This window comes from Hyposmocoma kahamanoa, unplaced genomic scaffold, assembly GCF_003589595.1.
Source record: "Hyposmocoma kahamanoa isolate Upper Pololo Valley unplaced genomic scaffold, ASM358959v1 94, whole genome shotgun sequence".
Classification (NCBI taxonomy): domain Eukaryota; kingdom Metazoa; phylum Arthropoda; class Insecta; order Lepidoptera; family Cosmopterigidae; genus Hyposmocoma; species Hyposmocoma kahamanoa.
The window spans coordinates 9,882,138-9,904,962 of NW_020654878.1; the positions used below are offsets into that span (position 1 = coordinate 9,882,138).

Below are 22,825 nucleotides of genomic sequence, written 5' to 3' on the forward strand. Positions count from 1 at the left end.
GAATTTATTACGAGACCGCCATAAACGCGCGCCCGAATGGCTAATCATCTATTAATCGCAATTTAACGCATCAACACTGTCAAATAATACTTGAAAGAACAAGCGATAAAACGTTTATTACTACACTCTTATTCGTGCGTCTGCGCCTAGTAAATAGGCGCCTCCATTTGTTGAAATCGAGACCTTAATGCGTCGCAATAAAAAAATGCATAAACTGGCATAAAACCACACGGAAGGAGGTACAATACTCCATAACCTACCGCAAAACTTTGACATTACAACGTGCGATTGTTTCTTTGTTTATCGAATAAAATTTATAGGTAACTGCGTCGGTTTATGAGAGGCGTAGTATGGGCGTTGAACTTTAAATCGGCTGATTACGGTTTTTTAATGGCTCAACTGTGGATATTCGTTAATATTGCATTGTTTGTCGCCACTTAAGCGGTCGTGGGTGGTGCAAAGCATTGTTCAGCAAGGACCCTAAAAATCGAAATTATTTTTGCCGTTCCCCACAAGCGTATGGTGTGTGGAAAGGCTTAAATAATTTCCTGAATTAATTAAACCCTTTTAGCCTGTAGCTGTCGTGTGCTTTTTAAACTGAAAATACATTAGTTACACACAATCTTTGATCAGAATAATATTTACACTCAGCAATAGAAACTTCGAATGATATTGAATGTCTATGCAACCATATAATCGTATGCAACCCCTATCCTTTTACGACTTTATAGCAATTTATCATCTTACGTTAAGTAATAAGTAATTACTACTTTTAATAAAAAGTACCTTAACTAAATATATGTAACGTAATAAAATAGGTAGCTCGTTCTGTAATCCATTGAAAGGCCGTTGCGCGCGCGCCCATCACCCAAACACCGGTTGTTTAGTGATGTTGTAAATCAAATCATCAATTATCGACAACCGTTTACACTCGCGACGCCGCCGTGTAAACAATCCGGACATTAAAACTTGCTACCTACGTTTTACGACTATTCAATTTGGGGGAAAATCGATTTTATTCGCTTGCTTTTCAATCGATTCACGGGTAAAGTCGCTCGACGATAACGGCGGTTAAAAAGGTTTGAGCGTGGATTCTGAATTTTTTGTTCAGGAAGTGGTTTTGAACCGTAGGAGGAAGGAGGTAAACAATGGCTGATGTAAACTTAGGATTATTTACAAATGCTCGCAGAAGAAACAAAGGATGCCAAGTCGATTGACCAGGCTGCAGTACCATCAAACTTGGGATATTTGGAATATTTCCAACTACTGTCTGGTTAATGTTTGGCAAATTCATGGTGCAATCCGGGTGATTAGATGTGTGCAAAGAACGGGAATATATTTGACAAATGTAAAATGTAGTATGCAAATATAACATAATCTGATGTTTCACGATTTGATTACAATAAAAAAATTAATACTTACAATTATTTATTCACTTTTTCTGAAGGCAAATAATCATACGTTCAACTAAGAATAGTGAATACAGACTTATATTTTTAAAGTATAAAAGCAAGAAAGTGTAATTATTATTCATGGAATGCACTTCACAGCGAGCACTGAAAGCCAATTAACACTTTCACGGTCCGGGTAAAAAAGTTATAAAAACTTCTTCTGAATTCCCAAGTGTCGCCATCGAGATGTCATACTAGACTGAGTCAATGCCCCGACAATTGTACCACATATTTACGTTAACAAAACACTAACAAATTGATATGTTTATCTACAAAGGACTATAAACTCATTCAGACACACCCAGCACCCTTTATCAAGGGGACCCACCCTTCTGATTTAAAAAAAATGCAAAATATTACATAAATAATAAAAAGGGCCATCTTCCCCTGTAGTATCCCCTATCTGTGATACAATTTTGGCGAACTCATAGTTCCGAGGAAATGGTCTGTAAAGTTTCCTATGACATTTAAATGTATGAGATCATTATTTATGAATGCATATCCCATCGGCCCAAAAAATGTTTAATTACATAGAGATATTTACCGAAATAAAGAAATAAACTTTTTTAAATATTACAACACATTTTAATATTATTAACTTATATTATTAAGTACTTTGTTATGTTAATGTTTTTTTTTTGTAACATTGTAATTGTTTTAACAGATTTTCCCCGTTTTCCCCTCCAAAAACATATAGCAAACGTCAACATTTACATGATTTTTCGATATTCATAACCCGCACAGCATCTCCCACCCTTTAAACATCGATTTTTCTAACCCTGCATCAGCTAAAAAAACTGAATAGGGGTGTTCTGTGTTTTAATACACACCGTGATGGTTTGATGGGAAAAGTTGGATTGCCTCGGGGCATTAAGACTAATCATAAACTAATTGATCTTGTGGGAGTGGGAGTGAGTAATGAGAATAGTTGTTAGTTATCGCCGCGAACTTCTCGAGGGTGTTCTTATATAATATAATAGATTTATGTACATCTCTTTAGCTTTTGTATAGAGGAGTTACTACGTCTAAAGCAAGATGCAAAAGTACCTGCAACAACAACAAAATTACAAAATTTCTTTTTCTTGACTCATCTATTTTGATTACGTAGTTTTAGTTACTCAACCTGTGTGTACTTTCAGTCTGTACAATATAAAATGTAGGGCGTCCATATCTTCCGTATCTTCTCTAGTCAGATAGGTATATAACTGCCCTTGTCGTCTTTTTTTCTCAAGATATTCGAATCTGTCTTTGGCCAATCAATTTGCTGGTCATCAATGGATGCTGAACGCGATAATGTGATTACATCAATTAATATTATAGATAGGGTAAAACCGGGATAGATGCCGCAGTGGGATAGGTGCCTTGTTTTCAAAAAACCTAACTTCCCCAAATAGCAACAAAGAATAATTAGTTTAAATAAGAAGTATAGACACCACTCATCAAGTTGCTGCAGGACTTTGTGTGGAATAGACGCGTTTGGCTTGTGCATGCATTTATCTCCGCGACGACCATGACAAACTGTTCAAAATTTCAAACGCAAATATTTACTGTCGCATAACTTTGTAAGTTATAATAAATTCCGTTTTATTTTTATTATAACTATATACTGGTTCTTTAACTGCATACCTAGGCTTCAATAATCGCTCTTTTGTATATAGCTTAGTTAAATAATCAAAGGGCATCTATCTATATCGAATAGGATAGTCGCCTCGATTTTTCGCGGTATAGATGCCCGTAGGGGCAAAGGACAATACAAGAAAGTTAGGAGAAGAAAATAAAAAAATACATTATTTTAGTGAAAAAAACAAGTAAATGATAATAGTTTAAAAGTAAGTAAAAGTACCAAAAGACAATTTATCACAGTTCAAACAGCGAACATTTTTGTATAGAATGTTTTGATAACTACAAAAATACGAAGTGAAGTAGGTAGTAACTTTAAATACATACATATTTATTATTAAAAAGTTGTAATATGTATGTACAATATATTAAACATTACAAATAAAACATTATATTATGAATTTTACTATTGTATTCTAAAGGGCATCTATCCTTCTATCCTCAAAAAAATTGGTTTGCAAAAAGTCAATTTCTTCAAAATCAGTAAATATTAGATCAATAAAATCAAGTCTTAATGTAAACTAGTTATATCCTTAGGATTTATTCATGGTAAACTAATAATTTTTAAATTAGGAGGCCCTTTGAAAAAGTGGGGCATCTAACCCGGTTTTACCCTAATGTCAACAACGGTGTGTGTACATTTAATATTAATTTTATCTATAGACAGCTAAAATAATCCCTCGCCTCTAATTATCATATGTCTAAATATTAAAATTATGATTAAAAATATGGGATGGTAACCTCCAATTATAGATACTAAAAGTAGAATAATCATGGACAAAAAGGTTCCTACTCTACTTAATAACCGCCAGCTTTGAAAAACGGTAATCCCATAACTCTCCAACATAAGTAACGCGCAGGATTACCCTGCGTCTATATTTACACTTTTTCCCCGGTTAGCTGCGAGTACTAATTCCGTGTGTTTACGACTCGCTCGTTCCAGATACCACTCCCACGTCCCTTCCAGCGGCGTATGCGCAGTGCGACGAACCTTAAGATAGCGCTTGAGATTATAGATGGACGGCCATCATGGCAAAGTTTAGAGAAGAAGTAAAAAAAGCTTCACATGGATAAATAAGTCCTGTAATCAGTGCTTAGAATTTATTACTCCTGCGCTGTAATATAAATACTACCCTAGTGATGTTGCTACTATGCTAGTAGGCAAAATATAATAATTATTCGAGAAGTTTAAGCAGTTTTTTAATTAGTAAACGTAGGTACGTGGATACTTATTTTGTTTATCATGAAGTAATCGTCGTGTGAAGTAAAATAAAGGAATTTTTATTTATAGTTATTTTAAGTTTCATGTATTTAAAACTAATCCTGTAGCGAAATTGACATGACGCTACATAGCAATGTAACTCTTATCTGCACAATGTTCGATTCAGTGTTAATACTATTGAGCTTGTGAGCCTTGCTGAAGCGACCCCTAGAGTTTCTTGCTCACTCTTCTTAGGGGAATCTGCCTTAGGAATAAGCAGTAGAGTTTAATCGTAACGACAGACGATTTCAAGTGTAATTATCGTATATATGAAATAAAGATTTTTCTACTTATGAAATAAATATGTTTTTACTTATACTAATGAAATAAAGATTTTAGTAGCAGTAGAGCTCCTTGTGAAAGAGTTCGTCCAGGTAGTTACTGCCACCTTACCTATTCCTGCTGCCAAGTAGTAATATGAGCGTTACTGCGTTCCAGTTTAGAAGGGTATGGGTGGTGAAATTATAGGCACATGGGACTTGACAACTTATATCTCAGGGTGACGAGCGCAGTGGCAATGCCCATGAGATCTTTGCGACGTAAAGTTCTGAGTGGCACTGCAACTGTTATGGACAGGCGTACCGCTTACCACTGGCCCCACGACTTGTTCGTCCCGTCACTTGGTATTATGAAAAAAATACTGACTTTGAAGACGTCTCTTATCAATGAATAATTATTTGCCTTATAATGAATGTATTGAAAGATTTTTTGGGCCCTTTATACAGGAAAAGTACCTATTTTTACACACTACAGTTATCAATAAAGATTTAAATTATAAAATATCCAAGGATACTCCAAAAAATGTCAATATTATTCCCTAATTACACTATATCCCTAATTTTTATGAAACTTTCAATGGTGATATTGAAAGTTTTCATATTTCAATAAAAAAAAAATCGAAAATGCACTTATTATAAAGGTGATTTTAAAGTTTCGTTCTCATGTGAATCGAGTTTATCGCCTTCCTGCCTACACGAGGCGGCATTTTGAATATAGGATTGAATAATTTATCGGTGCTGCCCGGCTAACGAACGCTTTGGGATACTCTCTGATTGGATTCCAGAATAACCACAGAGATTATTAAGTGGATAGACATGTAAGGGAAACGATAAGAATTTTTATTTCATTTTAATACGTTTGTGTTCAATTACGTATCTCTGGAATGTTGAGGGCGAGAGTACCTATTACGTATATCTGTTCTTATTTTTTGATAAAAATCTTTGAATAATGAATGTAAAAATTTCATAATTTTCTGTGTTAATTTGAATTAATTTTGTGCTGTTTGTTAAGGCAAGAAAAATGTTACAGAGTGTGCTAACGGCATGATTAACATGAAGCTCAAAATTGCGATTTTTCGTTTCGAGGGCATTTAATAGATGTTTAATTCTCTATTAAATCGTAAGTCATGTAGTTGAAACAATGCGTAATAAAATTATACAGGCGTTTGTTTAATGGCGACAATAATTGCGGGCTATTGAATCTGATTATCATAACGTGAACGAAAGCAAATGAAATCAGTGTAAAGTTTTACTCTAGGGAGTACGTACAATAATGCAATAAGCTACCTATTCGATATAAATCTTAACTTTTTATGTACCATTAAAGAGTTTTATTGGTTATTAACATGTGTTAAACGACTAAGAGACTAAAACATTAGTAGAAAAGTCCGATCATTAACATGTTAGTGTGATAGGCTACTAAAGTCCTACCGATGGCTCGTGTTATGGCTTGCCAATGAGGTAGTTATTGCAGTCATAATGTAGGTACGAATGTTGTTTTGTTTATGGTACGCTAGCTTTGTCGGCGATTTTGTTGGTACCTACGTTTCTGGTTTATTGGTGCTTTCGTCATTGTTCATGAATACCTGAGTGCTGAGAGTTTTAAAGATATGACTCTTAACAACATATTAATAAGACTTATAGCGACATTGAACTGTCAATTAGATAGTGTAGGAACATTGTATTTTCCGTTGTAGGTATTCTTCAACTCTGTGTCTGAACGCATTTGTTCTTTGGAAGAATATTTATACAGCGCTTCATTTACTTTTAGGATACCAAGTACCGAGACGAACAAGTCGTACGCCTGGTGGTAAACGATATGCCTATCCATAGAGTTGCAGTATCACTCACTCAGATCTTTACATGGTAAAGACCTAAGTGCTCTGAAATTGCGCCCGCCACACTGAGACATAAATTGACAAGTTCCATGTGCCATTTCACCAGCACCCTTACCCTAAAAAACCGGAACGCAGTAACGCTCACATTAATGCTTGGCTGCAGAAATAGGTAAGGTAGCAGTACTTCCCTGGACGAACTCTTTCACAAAGAGCTCTACTGCTAACCTTTAATAGAACGCTTTTTCTTTACGTAATCTATTAGACAAAGAACATACAGTTCTTATTAGTTACTTTTAGAACTTATAATGAATATGTAATACCATAGCCAATCGCAGAGTTATAATGGCAACTTAATGGAATATATTAAAACATCTCGCAAAATAAATATAGCATTTGCTTTAATATGTTCGACACAAACTTGTTAAAAACGAACAATTACTATTAGGTACATTACTTATAATAAATTAGATGTTCACGCTTAGCAAAATCAATCTTTGTAAAACGAAATTGTGTTTTCTAACAACGAATCATATTACTTTTTACAATAAATTTTAATTTATAAAATATTGCAACACCGAAAATCAAACAATTACCTGCCTAAAACAAATGGGAAATCCTAAAGACAAATTAATATTAATCAAATTTTAAATAAAAATAATTCCGTATGTACGTTACATGCTGTAAAGTAAAAGCAATAAACTTTATCGGTCTCATAGAAAATTTAACGGTATTGACACAGTATCAAATTACCATTAATAACCGACATAAATCAATTATTCGTTTTAAACAGTCACCGAGAAATCGTAATAAAATATTCACAGCAGTCAATTTATTTATTGCCTTAAAGTTGTAAAACGATATTACACGCCGTAATGATGCATGTTATTGGCTTTTATACTAGGCGTTATACCATCAATGACTGCTCATTTACACTTTTATGATAATCGTTTAATTCAACCCAAATTAGTTTAATTGTTTCAAGGGCCATTGTTAAGGCCCATTCATATTTACCAATATAGCATTTAATCAACTGTCATGAGAAAATAATGGTATACCCATACCACAACCTACATATATTTTCAAAATGTGAATCTTTACAAAAATTTATTTATGGAGTTCCCAGTCCACAATACAACAATGTTCTCTAATATACCACACATATACCTTATACATTTGCACTTGATTTATTTATTGCTCGCACGAAAATGTCAACAATGAAACCATTTTAAAAGTGAAACGAAAAGGATTCAAGAAAGGGTGGCCGGCATTGTGCTCGCACCCTGTTATGCAAATCACTACGCTGAAACCGAAAGTGAAGCTGGCCCACAAAAGAGCCAGCTTTGCGTAACCTTTACATAAATTATCGATACGCATTAGCTAAATTATGAGCACCCTTTGTCAAGAAAAGGTTCGACGTGAACCGAAAATTGGACAAAACCAGTCCAAACGAAACAAAAACTTTTTTGCACCCCAAAATTATCGCTCTTATTGTTTCTTTCAGCGTTGAATTTCAAAGGGTCAAATTTGCATAATTTTGTTGTTACCGATTCCGACCAAATAAATATTGTGAAGATTGCGGTAAACGTTACTTTCCTTTTCGATATTTATTTCCATTTGAAACAGTTGTAGTAAGCGATTGTCAGTATTGCTGTGCGTGAGCCGCGAGTGTTAGAAGCTAAGTTATTTCAGTGCAGTGAGGTCGAGCGTGAAAAAGTTTCATAAAGAGCGATCGTGTCGTACATATTATGATAAGTGGTATACAGTTGACTGTGATTTATATTCAGGTATGCCGTGTTACCGGATAGTTAAGTTTTTACGGTCACGATAGAGAGCTGAGTGTAGTCGCCGATTTGTTTATCGAACCGGACGAGGCGTCGACAGCCACTGACGATATCTGTTCCACGTATATGCCGACGATCTCTTTATGTGTGTTACGTTTAAAGCCCTATTTATTGCTTTTTGGTTACCCCAGAGTATGCGTGTACATAGTTGACGTACTTGAAAATTATTTATATTAACCAATATAATGCGAAAATATTAAAAAAATTTTTAGCCAACTATTTTCAACACGTAAATCACTATCATCCAAATATTCAATAACTGGGCTAACACGCTGATAGCGAAATGTTTTTATTTGTGAAAAATACCACTCATAATAATTTCTATATATTCTGTTCATTTATCATAGAACAAAAGTTCGGTATTGGTAAACCACGTAGAGATACTCATAACTTTAGCTCCCTTGTGACGAGATACATCTATATCTAGACTAGTCAATTGTCCCGACCGCAGCCTAGCGAACTCAATCCAAGATGGCCGCCTGAAACCACACGCAGACATTCATCAGGGTGCTGTCGTAAAATAGAATTACTCCGTCGGATCACGGGTTGTCTCAGCCCATGATTACTATGAATCACCATAAATCAGTCCCGCACTGGCCCGCAGCCTCTCTCTAATTGCGATACATAATTCTAGATCCGAGTTTCTCTATAAATCAAATATTCGGTTGTGCGGGCTCTTGACTACGAGTACAGTTTTTTTATAGGTTGGTTTTGGATCTCATAAATTGTGAAAACTCGCGAAGATTAATGGCCCGGTTTAAGAACATAGAGAGGTTAAGTGCTTCTGTTTTTTCGCTGTTGGATTGAGATAAAAGAAACTTCACATTTTTCATTATATTTATTTGACAGAAACATGAAAACCGTATTAAACTGTAAGTATGTAAGTAGTTACAACAGAAAATATTCAAATTTTCAAACATATTTTCTTGCTTTGACCTTAAGTTTTAGGTTTCTGATTTATTAATGACCTGATGACCTACTTCCAATTTCAAATGCACAATGTTAAATTTCAAAAAGTTCCAATGCTGTGAAATCATTACTAAAAATACCAAAACTATCATCAATTTTACGTATCTATCTATTTCACTTATCGAGTTCTTATTCGGTTTTGGCAATTGTTACACTTAGGAAATGAAACTATTTTTTCCGGACCTTGAGGTCAGATCCCATGATCACAGCTCACTAACGGCTGACTCTTAACCGTGACCATGAGACCTATAAAAATGTTGGCTTATTTGAAACAACAAATATACGCGATTTAGATCTGACAAAATAGTTTCATTATCTATTTCATAGTTTACAATACTGCGTACGAAAAGTCCCCATGTAAACGTTTGTTTTTTAATACAAAATCCACAAGGCCTTGGATACAATTTCACCTCATTTTCAAGCGACTTTGTTACCAACGTTGTTACTACATTGCGTATGTAAGCAAGTACTTGCACACAAATTGTTTCTGTAGATACTTTTACCTGCACAACATACATCGGTTTTAATTTACCGCTTGATTACATTCCATTAATGATACCGTCTCGTTGTAATACACGCCATTCACCCCTATTTACCGCGATTAATTGCTTTTCGTTACGAAGGTACAATTCAATTATATTTCTCTACACGCCAGGCTGTTACGTAAATTTCTTTTTAATTTTAACATTTTTTTATGCTGGCATACTGAGTACATAACCAGTAAGATACCTCAACTACACCTACATAATACGTTAGTGCACCTACTTAGTAAAAGGCATACAACTATAATTCCCTTAGAAGATCATGAAATATAGTCGATAGTAGGGAAATTTGAATCCGATTGCAAAGGAAATATTCATTGATATCACAAGCCAGTAGTAGCAGTAATGCTCCTTGTGAAATAAATAAATATATAATAAATTAATAAATATTAGACAACATCACATACGCTACTCTGGTCCCAAAGTAAGTAAATAGAGCACTTGTGTTATGGAAATCGGAAACAACGACGGTACCACAAACACCCAGACCCGAGACAATATAGAAATGTTAGATTTTCAACACTGACCGGGTCGGGGATCGAACCCGGGAACTCAGAGATGGCGACACCATGAAAACCTGTGTGCAAGCTACTCGACCACGAAGGTCGTCAAAAAGTTTGCGAAAGAGTTTGTCCAGGGAAGTACTGCCACTGTACCTATTTCCAAGCAATAATGTGACCATTACTACGTTCCGGTTTTGAAAGACTGGAGCTGAATGGTGCTGGTGTAATTACAAGCACATGGTACTTGTCAACTTATGTCTCAGGGTGCAGTGATTTAAAGTTCTGAGTGGACTGCAACCGCCAGGCGCAAGACTTGTTCGTCCCGCCACTTGGTATATCATAGAAAAAAGCCATGTTGCAAGAATACAATATTAGTGCATGTTTATTACGCAAAACATAACAAAAATTCCACAAAGGCTTATGGAGATCATTTGGCACTCATTTCTCTTTGTGTGTATATTACATTTGGAGTGCCGTACCAAAGTAGACACCCAAGATCCACAGTATATAGTTTCATCACGAAAGACGCGAACGTTTGTAAGCCGAGCGTAGGCTCAATGCCTCTGCATATAAATATCTTATTGTATACAGCTCACTACACAATGTATTTGTAGTACCTATAGAACAACATGTAGCAAAAGGCCAAACACACGCGTCATCACCTCAACGTCGTCGTCGCCAAAATTTAAGTAACTATTACAAAGAATGTTAATGTTAGACCAAATTCAGAATAAAAATTACCAACCAATTTCTAGCCAACTATTAACGACAATGCATTCCAATAGAAGTATTTTCTTAATGGGATATTCCACGTATCTACGCTAAGGTAGCTATTTCACACCTCCATCGCAAAGTTAATCCACAGTAATTGACTCTCGCTGAGAGAGCTATAAATGCTTATTGACTGAGCCAATAAACTCTTGCAATTAATACGTCGCTGCTTTCCTACAAATCTACCTACATTCGTTTTAGATACCTACATTCGAGTATCTTATTTGTGTCTAAGTACCTTTACCCGACAGGCTCTATTTAAAATATTTTAAAATTATGTTTAAATGTGCATTTGTTTGCTTGAATAGAGTAGTTATAAATGATAAAAAAACCTTTGATCTGTTTCTTTATAATATCAAGTGACGGGACGAACGAGTCATATATGCCTGATGGTAAGCTACAGGCCTGTCCATAACAGTTGCAGCACCACTCAGAGCTTTAAATCGCAAAAATCTACCGTCACCCTAATATATAACTTGACAAGTCCCATGTGCCTGTAATTTCACCAGCAACCTTACTCTTCAAAATCGCAACGCAGTAATGCTGACATTACTGCGTGGCGGCAGCAATAGTTAAGGTGCCAGCACTTCCCTGGACGAACTCTTTTACAACGAGCTCTACTGCTGCTTATGATCTGTCGTCCTTTAATGTCGTAGGTACTTACATGTAGTAGACAAACCTCTTTCTAAAAATTATTTGATTATTTTGATTCATTATTACATAATGAATTTCCGTCGATATACTTAGATGGTGCTTAGTGACCAATTATAAGAGTAGATATACAAGAGAACCAGTAATATAATTTTTCTACTCCTGTTTGATTATATTTTGCTTAATATAAAATCTCAAACAATTACACGAAGAAATAACAAATTCACATGAAAAAATCAATTACTTACAGTTGACTAGTCACATAGCGTCATTAATCGTGTTTTTATGATTGATTGATGATTTCTTATTTCTTTTTCAACAATTTTATTGTATTCCCACAAAATTTGCTTCTTTATTCAACTCTGTAGAAAATAGGCGCATCCATTTAAAAAAAATCTCCAGTCACGCACAATTTAAAAATAAAATTAGGTAGACATACGCTAATTTATGACCTAAGTGTTAACAGTGAATTTACGGCCGTATGGTATTAATACAGTGCGTTCTTTTTGTTATATACAGAAAAAAAAGAAAAACCAAACTCTACGTCGAGTAACATACACATTTGTTAAAATTTTACTTCCTTTTATTATTTTCGTGCATTTATTCTAACTACTTATGATCATGAAATCACATGTGATATTTTATCAAATTGTATTCTGAATTTTATAAAGAACATTTTGTAAATACAATAAAATAAGAATTTATAATTTAGTCATAACATTTTGTAGGTGGGTACCTACTTATCGAAGAAAACAAAGAAACAAAATAAATGTATTTATCACAAACACATATCACAAGCACAATATTATGATTTTATGCTTAAAGTATATTGCACGGAAAAGGGCCCAACACAGCAAATACTGTGGTGGAGCCAAAGCGTTGGTTTTCAGTGGACCCTTTTCCATTGATGGAAAATGGATTTAAAAATAAAATAACAAATAAAATTAAAAAGAATATAAAAAATGTGGACTGGAATTAAAATAAGTACGACATAAATAACATAATTAATTTAGAAAAATAAAATTGCTATATGCCTACAGCATTTTCAAATAGTTCACTCTGTCTGCATGTATTTTATGTTTCTCAGTGCGTTACACAAATAAAATTTCTTCAGGCGTATTTTGCAGTATTAAAATGTACTCTCTGAGTTTATTTTTGAAAGTATAAACGGATTGTACGTTAGTACGTATAAGTATTTCGCGAAGTGTATTTAACACTTCCTTGAAATATCACTTCTGTAAGAAATTACGAACTAAAACTTATTTATTAAATAGATAATCTTTAACAAAATAAAATCTTCTATTGAAACTACGACAAAAAAATACCTACCCATGGCAAACTCAATATAGGTTAAATGAAATTTTAAATTGTCCAAAACTATTGGTATTGGTTAGTTATTAAAATTAAAATAAAATAAATAGTTCCTATTAATGCAGTTCTATAACTATCTAAAAAAGAGACTGACCCGCGGCACCCATTACACTATCACGTGGCGGTAATCCAGAGGTTAAAGAGTCGCCATAGTTTCATTAAAGAAGTATACCCTCTGGACGAAGAAACTAACCAAGCCCGAATAAGTCTTCGGAAGGAGAAACACCCCACGGCATCGCTCATCCCGCTGTCGGAACATCTCCCTCCTGGGCATGATTTACCTTGGCAAACTTGGAAGTCCCTAAATAGGTTGCGGACCCAAATCGGCCGACGCAAGGAGTGTATGCACGGGTGGGGTTACAGCTCGCAGAGCGCATGTCTGTGTGGTGTCTCTCCCCAGACAATGGCACACCTTTTGTCCTGCCCTGCGAGTCCTCACCTGCACCCGTGAGGACCTGTACAACGCCACTGATAATGCTGTCTCAGTCGCTAAGTACTGGTCCTCACAAATATAAACGTCAGAGTCGACACGCCAAGAGGAAGACTATCTAGCTAAATATATATAATCTTTCCGTGCTCCGGGTCGCCAAACGCGACGTTCTAGACCGTAAATATGTCTGGCATTTTGAGGACCTTGCTTAGTATTTTACGTGCATTGGCAAATACTTAGGTACAATGCGACTATAAAGCTTTTCAATCTCTATTTGTGATAAGAAAAGGGTAACTGCATTGTAATTTATGCTCTGTAGTTGTTCCTACAGAGTATAGTGTTGTGTGCTATTGTTGTTAGCTGTTAGTTTGGTTTCGTCGCAAGCAATGGCGACTCACGATTTGAAAACCGATTTATGATCGGCCACGATAACGGGTTCGCGATAAAAATTTTGCCGTTCCGAAGAGTTAGGTTGTCCACACACGTCCTAAGTATTTTGAATACTTTGACATCTTCTTTTAAATTGATTAGGTACAACATTCAAAGAATAAACAATAACAAACACACAGAAACAAATAAATCATACCTAATTCATTATTATATTGACGACTACTAGTATCAGAACATAATCTCAATTACTAGGCTCATATTGCATAAAAGTGTGTACTTGTATATAAAATGAAGATACGTAACGATAATTTACTATTAATTTGATTTCTCTTACAAAAGTAGAGAATATTTTAAATCTATAATAAAATCGATGCTAGAGTTGCAGCAGCAAAATTTAAACACAAAATAAACTTATTAATATTGTATTGTTTTTACAATTACATTTAATTCATTCCTTAATTTAAAAGTTATTAATTCCGAACACGGCCCTATATGGCAAGGGCATTGAATTATTAAACTCTTTTTATTGCAATCAATCCGTATCCTACACAAAGTTTGTTTAATACTTTTTCTGCTACGAGTAAAAATTACTAAGTCTACGCTACCTAAAGCTGCCAAGCAAACCTAGACTAGTAAAACACAAGATTCGTGCTACAGCGTAAACGTGTCACACGAAGTTTTCGAGATCACGAGCTTGCGTCGTGGCGAGTAAACCATTAAATACAAATGAATGTGGTCACGAATTTAGACGTAGGTATTAATAATATATTATAACGGAGGTGTGCCTTATACATAGATAAACTATCAAGCTTGTCAATGTAAAATTAGATATTATCCAGCACGTATTCAACAGAAAACTCTAGGTCATTTTATTTCCATTCCATTTCGTCAATTATATTAAAAGTATTTCACATTGTGTTGATATTTTCCAGCATATTTAATGAAAGCCTACCAAAACTATCAAAGACCTTTAAATTCAATTTCCTGATGCATTCGGTTGACTATGTACTCTTATAAAACAAAGGTGTTTGAGGGTTGTTTTAGTGAAATGTTTTTTACTAATTACTTTAAAGAAAATATTGACTATATAATTTCCATCGAGTATATAACCAGAAATAGAGATGAAATGTCATTTAATTTCTTTGAAAACTATTTTGCCATATCATTACGGTGACAACTGCGCTCCGATTGGCCAGCCCGAATTCAAAATAATTGACGGGTGTCGTCAATTGTTTCCCTTGAAATCATCCAGTTTAACTTGAGCTTTACTATAAAAATTACATATTTTATTACCGATGAAATGTGGTTCCAAATATCTAATTACAAAATATATAATTAGATATTTTGCGGTTTTTCCCGCACCACCGAATGAAACAGCTCCCCGTAGTTAGAGCTATTATCTTTATTACAACAAATACATAATATTTTTGGAATAGGTATACGGAGACATACGCACAGGTCAGTTAGTTATTGGCGCTGTACTATTTCAGCTTTCTAATTTGTGATTTCAGTGCAAACGAGACTTGATATTTAAAAGTGATCTAAGGCCCATTTGCCTGATGAGTTGCCAGGGATGATGCTTATTTCGTCTCCATTTCTGGTTATACACTCGATGATAATTTAATTTGTTTTCGTTTTGTTAATATTTCACATTTCATATCATTTTACATTTGCCTTGTATTCTATGTACATACACACATCAAAAAAAGTTTGCGATCAATAGCATAAGCTCCTATAATTCTTTAAATTTAACTTTATCAAGAAAAAACCTATGTTGTATGCTTTCTTTAAATAGGAATACCCTGTTTGAAATTAAAATATAAAACTATTTTTTATTATTTATTTTAAAAAATTGAGCCATTAATCATAATGTAATAGTGATAGAAATTTCATAGAAAGAAAAAGACTGTTTAATTAAACTTAAACAACAATTTATTATTAAAAGGTGTGAATTCAATATAAAATAACTCCTCCCCTGGCTCGAATACATGCGAAGATCCTCCTGGGCATGCTGAGGATCAAGTTATCCAGCATTTCCTGGGGTAACCTATCCCATTCTTCAATAGCGGTTTCCCTGAGCTCTGGAACTGTCTGGGGACGTGGCTCACGGTTCCATACTGCTCGTTTAAGAGCATCCCACGCGTGCTCTATTGGGTTTTAGTCGGGCGAGCCGGCAGGCCAGTCTAATCGTGTGATATCGTATTCTTGAAGAGCAGCATTGACTCGTTGAGCTCGATGTGCGGGCGCATTATCATCGACCAGTACAAATTGGTGCCCATGGTTTACTCGGAATGGTCTGACGATATCATCAATAGCAACTGCTTTGTACATGTCTGCTGTCATGAAGCCCCGATACGGGATCAAAGGCGTTCTAGCTCCAATCATAATGCCACCCCAAAAGGACACCGATTTTCCGCCTTGCTGAACTGTTCCAGTGGCAGATCTTTGTCTTTCACGGTCGCCTGGTCTTCTCCAGACACGGACACGTCGGTTATCTGGATGAGTGCTGATTCGGGATTCGTCAACGAAGAGACAGTTTTGCCAAATGTTTTCGTCCTTACCATCTTCATTTTGCCGAAGTCTAACCCACTGCAATCTTCGTTGTTGACGTTGCCGGGAATTGAGCGGAGCTCACCAAGACCTCCGTGCTCGTAATCCAGCCTGGTGCAAGCAATTGCGAACGGTCTGCATGCTAACTTCAAACCCAGAGGCGGCCCTGACTTCTGCTTTTATTTTAGTGGCGTTGATTGTTGGATCACGGGCTGCCAGCAATCTAATATAGCGCTTTTGGGCAGCTGTCAAAACAGTTGGGCGACCGCTGCGGGGTCGGTCAGCTAAATTCCCCATTCCGTGATACCTCTGCAACGTAGCCACGACACAGGAATGGGATATAGCAAGTCTGCGTGCTATTACTCTCGTGGTGTATCCTTCTTCCCTCAAAGTTACTATTCTAGCTCGTAAAACCTCTGATAATCCTCTTGGCATTTTTTCAATCACAACTTTCCGCGAAAAATATCTTGAATCGCTTATAATTGACTAAATCAGATTTCTGAATGAGCGTAAGCTAGGACTGAAAGCCTTTTTATATGAAAAAACAATTGAACGGGGTCATTGTTTTATGTTCTAATTTATTTTTAAATAAAGAATCTAAAAAGAAGAAAAAATCATAATATAATCTACAGTAACAAAAAAGATTTCAGTTTTTCGAAGTGATCGCAAACTTTTTTTGATGTGTGTACATATAAAACATAAGTTTATTTATTTTCATTGTTTTAATTTCCTACGAAAACATTTTAGCGATGAAATTATTTCAAGGTAAATTAAAATAATGACTTATTCTATAGGCAACTTTTACACCTTTTTAAACCATCGAATAAGCAGGGAATTTGCATATTAAAAATGTCACTTTCAATCATATTTCTGTGTAACACATGGTCTTCCGTCATGGTCCGGAATCTTATTGTGGGAACGTATACCCCATAAAAGAATCGTTTGCCTTAGTTAAATGATATCGTGGTACCATGAGTTTGGACTTAGTTATAAGGTTAATATTATTGATATCTTCATTCTTAATGAATTGATGTATATTTTTACGGGCAAACAAAATATTTGAGTAAATGTACTATGATGCTATAGTCATGATACCAGTCTCCTTAAGCTGTTCTACGAGAGAAACCCGAGAACCTAAACGGTACAAGGAACGAATCGCTCGTTTTTGCAACACAAATATGATTTGTGTACAACAGAGTCTAATCTGCTGGCTAAGGAAGATATTTATGTATGTATGGAAACCATTGAAGTTTACTATCTAAGGTCACTCTCAAAAAGACAGTTTTATTAAAAAGGTCTAACTTTTCTCCATTTATTTCTATGATTGGACTAGTCGATTTTACATCAGGTAATTCAAATTTAATAGAGTTTGTCTTCTTGGCATTAACTAATAAACTACTTCTGAGAGGGTATCTTTAATATTACTATCTTTAAGGTCACATCTTTGTATTTTAAAAATCAAGGATGTGTCATCAGCAAATAATACTATTTCGCAAAGGTCCTTAACAAAGAACTGAAAGAGATCATTAATATAATTGAGAAATAAGAAAGGTCCAAATATTGGGCCCTGTGGAATTATTCTATTAGAATGTAAAAAAAAACTACTCTCAATCCAAGTTTATACGAAAAATCTATCTTTACTGTACTGGTTTCTACCCTTAATATGTCAATTTTGTGATCGGCAAGAGAAGCATCAAAGTAGATTTAGTGCAGTGGACAAATAGCGAAATAATGTACCTAATTAGAGAGCGAAGATAGAGAAAGAGATGTTTTGGTTATTCGGACAGATGATTGAAAGAGCATTGACGAAATAGATTTATAAGGCAAGTGTGAACGGGGAAGATAGTAAACGAACTTACCACGAGCAAACTGAGGACGTTATAAAGAAAGCAAAAAGCAGTGATGCGAATTGATGACATGAAAGCAAAATGATATGTCGGAATTGCAGCGTTTGTGTGTAAGTATGTATCTGTCTATAAACTTTTGTAGTATACTTTGTGCACACGAAGGCACTATCTATACTAGTGAATTCATGTCCATTTAAGGTACATCGCTGCTTGTCAAGAACAGGGACATAATCCAAATTTAACCCTTTTGACTTATGTCTGAGATTTATTCAGAAAATACTAAAAATTACCAAGCTTTTCATTGGTAAGAATAATAATATGACCACGTTATAATGAGCAACTTTGAGCGGCAGATGTTTCTTAGCTTTTTAAGCCATCACCCTGATGAATTAGATCTACATTGAGTACCGCGGCTGTCAATGAAGTAAGCAGAGACTACCTCCACTTGCTATGTTCTTGAGGCACCTCCTTCGCTTGTTTCACTTGAAACAGTCTTTTCATACTCGTCCTTGTATTCTTTTGTTGGCAGTACATTTACGTGATATAAAGTGTGGGTGCATTTACAGTACGGAATGACGTCTATCTCGCTTTGTCTTCCTATTATAAATAAATGTTTATGCTGAGAACGGAAGGTCGTTCTCAGTAGAGGTCGATCTACAAAGATACAAATAAAATAAGTGATTATTAGTAATATTTCTTATAGACTCAGAAATGCTCTATAAAACTCGAAAGAAAACAATTAAAGTAGACCATAGATTCAATGTTACGCTTTTATAAAATGCTGAGCGGCTGTTGGGTGAATTGATAATGGATGATTACATTATCTACTCGTACTAAAGCGAAGCGGAGAAAAGCTGAATTTCAACAACAAATAAGTTTTTATTTTTTTAAATATATTTAATAATAATGTTTGTTTCTCCACAAAACACAAACAATAAAAATACATAAAGATCTTTACATTTACTTTACATTATACATTTTGAAGGACCTGGTGCTTCTGGAAGGCTTAACACCTATAGGTGTTACAAGACACCACACCCTCACCCTTCAGAATGACACTTACAAACTTGTAGCATTACTAAGCAGATTACAAAGATTATATGGGAGAGAGAAGATGAAAAAATCTACGCATTTCTGATGTACAATTTAAATTTTATAAAGATAGCAAAGCAATGGTAATATAACCTTTCATATAAATTCTACACTTACTAAATTTAAATTTTGTACGTGAGGGAATTATTTAATAACGAAGCTTGTTTGATACATAATGAGCATATGCCTACCGCTATAAACATATCTAAAGTGAACTTAGTAGGTGGTCTTCATAAATAATAATAGAATACCATAAATCTTTAAAAAATATACATAAAAAAACATGCCAACTAATTGAATTTCAAATTTTATAAGTAAGTACAAATGACGTTTATATGTTGTGAACTGACTATGAATTGAATGAACTTATTAAAATTCAAGATCGTAGCCATTTTCGGTTACTATAAAATAATGAACCACGCAATAGAAATCAAAATGGATACAACATCATTTTAATGACATCGTCACTTTAGTCGTAAAGTTTAAATAAATTACGTAAGAGTTTTTCGTCGAGAATTAAATTTGTAAATATAAATTATTTTCAGCATAGTATGTAAGTAGTCGTTAATGAAAACACCAAACATTGCCTTTTTTATTGTCAAAAATGTAATTAATGTAATATAAACTTATATTATTACCTACGTGTAACAATAATACATAACACGTTTATTAGTTTCAATTTTAATACTGAAAAAGAAAACAAGGAATACAAATTCCGATCCATTAGCAAGAGATAGGCTTTATGTAAAGGGTCACGAGCCCCGTTGTCTACTATAACCAAGCTAAGAAGAACTTTTGTTTCAGCAACCCTTTCTTCTTTCTATAACTGAGCAGTGTAAAGATGTCAATGTCGTGGATTTTCCTTTAGACGCATTCTACGTAAAGATGAGATCCTACTACAGATGGACACAATTTGTAAATATAAATAAATAAATAATAAGACAACATAGCATACGTTGTTCCGATCCCAACGCAAGTAACTAAAACACTAGTATTATGGATATCGGAAACACAAACACCCAGACCCAAGATAGTATAGAAAACCCGGCCTCTGCGATGGCAATGCCGTCAAAATTAATGCGATAACAAAATTTGTTTCAAGAACGATTAGGTTTGCCATATATATGCAGTTTTAAAATTTATCACGATATATCTATAAAATAAAGGGTTATTTGACTTTGATTTAAACAGTTATTTACCAAAGTATCTCCAAACAGTATCGATGATCGTGACTCATAATTCTGTCCAAAGTGACTCAAGGCAATGCACCGGCGGGCTATAAATTTTACTTTATATTGCATTGCAAGTCCGCAAACGACGGCATCGACTTTTAAATAGACTATATATGGTGTAGAATGTTTGTATATGTAATCGTTAGTATTTACAGGTATTGAATTGTTCAACGATGTTACGAAAAAGGGCTACCCCTGGAGTTATTTTCCAAGAAAATTTATACTCCAAATGAGCAAATACAACGTGCTTAAGTACACTCCGCTTACCTATGAAATAAACAGCATTATTTAGAATTTTTGTTAAAATTCATCTCATAAAGACGAATAATGTATAAGAATACATACACAGAATTAAGTAAAAATATCTAGAACTAACTTTTTAACACTTTTGCTCTCTCTATCGTCTAGCTTATACAAAATTACGTAAGCAGCAAGATTTTCGTAAAAGCAGTATTATATTTAAAAATAATATTATATATTAGCCGACGGAGAAATACAGGCTTCATTCAAATAACTTCAACCTAGGCTTGTTTCACCTACAAATAGACGAAACCGTATAAAGTTGAAACAGGAATGTATAACAAAATAGTAAAATATGTACCTATATGATGAAGAAAATCAAGAACAGATCACTACATGAAGAAGTAGAACTTAAATATATTTCACAACAAGTTCAGCAATAAAATGAATTGTTATGTTGACTACTTACAAATAATCCATAATCTTCTTGTTTTAGTGGCACTAAACTCTATTTGATTCATAACTGTGATGGTGAGTTATAAACATTCATGTAGCACTGAAAAAATCAATGTCCGGTTAACACAACCGATAAGGCGAGGGCAAACGTCGGCGCAAGCGTTTCTACAGTTACAGTGAATTCCCATAGAAAAGAGTTGCGTCTACGCTTATCGCCGTCTGCTGAACCACTTTCAGTTCGAAAATTAAATTCAAACTTAGAACACTGCCGCCATTTTGGTCGTGCGTGCGTACGCGCCTGCGCGCCGCGAGCACCGCGAAATTACAGGCCGCGCGCGCTTGGCCGCTCGCGAGTGTAAAAATAAAATAAAGTTAAAACAACGTCATTTTATGCACGTGTGTGAGAGAGGGCCGGTATTTATTTATAGGCTAGTAGCTATGTAAATATAACGAACCAAGTCCGGTTCAGCATTGGTTGTGGTTTGTGAAACGTCTTAATTCGAACCACTACCATGACACGTCTAAGAACTACAACCTAACGTGTTCTTCAGAATTAGTATAGTCTACTTTAGCATTTGCCACACACGATGTGTCGATTCCGCTGTAGTACATTCATATCAAAAATACTTATTTACACATTAGATATACTTATTCACTCAAATGTGAAGATTTAGGTGAAACTATTACTATTTAGTACTTTATATTGTCCATAAGGGCCAAACGGAGCCCAGTAAATACCTACTATTAAAGAAACTAATATCTGAGATGTACGCACCTGCCTCGATAGGTACCATCAGAATGGTAGTGTTCACAACTTATTGTACTTAAGAACAATACAACATGTAAAGTACGAAAATTACTGTAATTCCTAATTGTTAACCTTAAAAACACTGATTAATTATAAATGTTATGAAGTCATTAAAATCGCAAACAAAAAGTAATAAGATTTGTCAATTTGTCATTGGTATATTTAATTAGTATTAATGTTCTTAGAAACAAACTTAACGGATTTGTACCAAAAAAATGTTATTTAGTTATTTACCAAATTTTAAGTGATTTTTATCTATTTGGACTTTTAGGTATAGATAAAGAAATCAAAACTACTCAAACATACATTTCTAATTATTAGATTTATTATAGAATGTTATCTCCTCTACGAGATGATTTAGCCTAGGCCTTATTCCTAATGGGAATCGAACACAAGACCTTAGGATACATTGGAGGCAAGTAACAGATATTATAGTTATGTTTGTTATATACTACTTTATCGCTTTTGTATATGTTTTACATGTGTTTATATGTTTTAAAGTAAAATCGTAAAACTTTGCAATTTATCCAGAAACTTTATAAATAACATATTTAAATACCAAATGTAAAGAGGTATAAATAACAATTTTAAAGATTGTGTAAGCCAATGCCAGTCCTTACGAATGTAAAGTGCATTAAATCCTTTTAAAGTGTACCAATAAACATTGCAAATTTATGAATGATA

General features: G+C 34.6%; 1 protein-coding gene across 2 annotated transcripts in view; it reads right to left on the minus strand.

Annotated features, from left to right (window-relative positions):
- LOC113237781 (homeobox protein abdominal-B-like) overlaps positions 1-22,825 on the minus strand; it is a 135,591-nt gene that overhangs the window by 45,907 nt on the left and 66,859 nt on the right. Inside the window, exon 1 of one of the 2 annotated variants that reach the window (XM_026474438.1) lies at positions 21,347-21,375. The exons of the other annotated variant lie outside the window; for it this stretch is intronic. The gene's annotated coding sequence lies outside the window, so the exon portion shown is untranslated. Of the gene's footprint in view, positions 1-21,346; positions 21,376-22,825 lie in introns of those variants that run through there. 2 annotated transcript variants of the gene reach the window in all.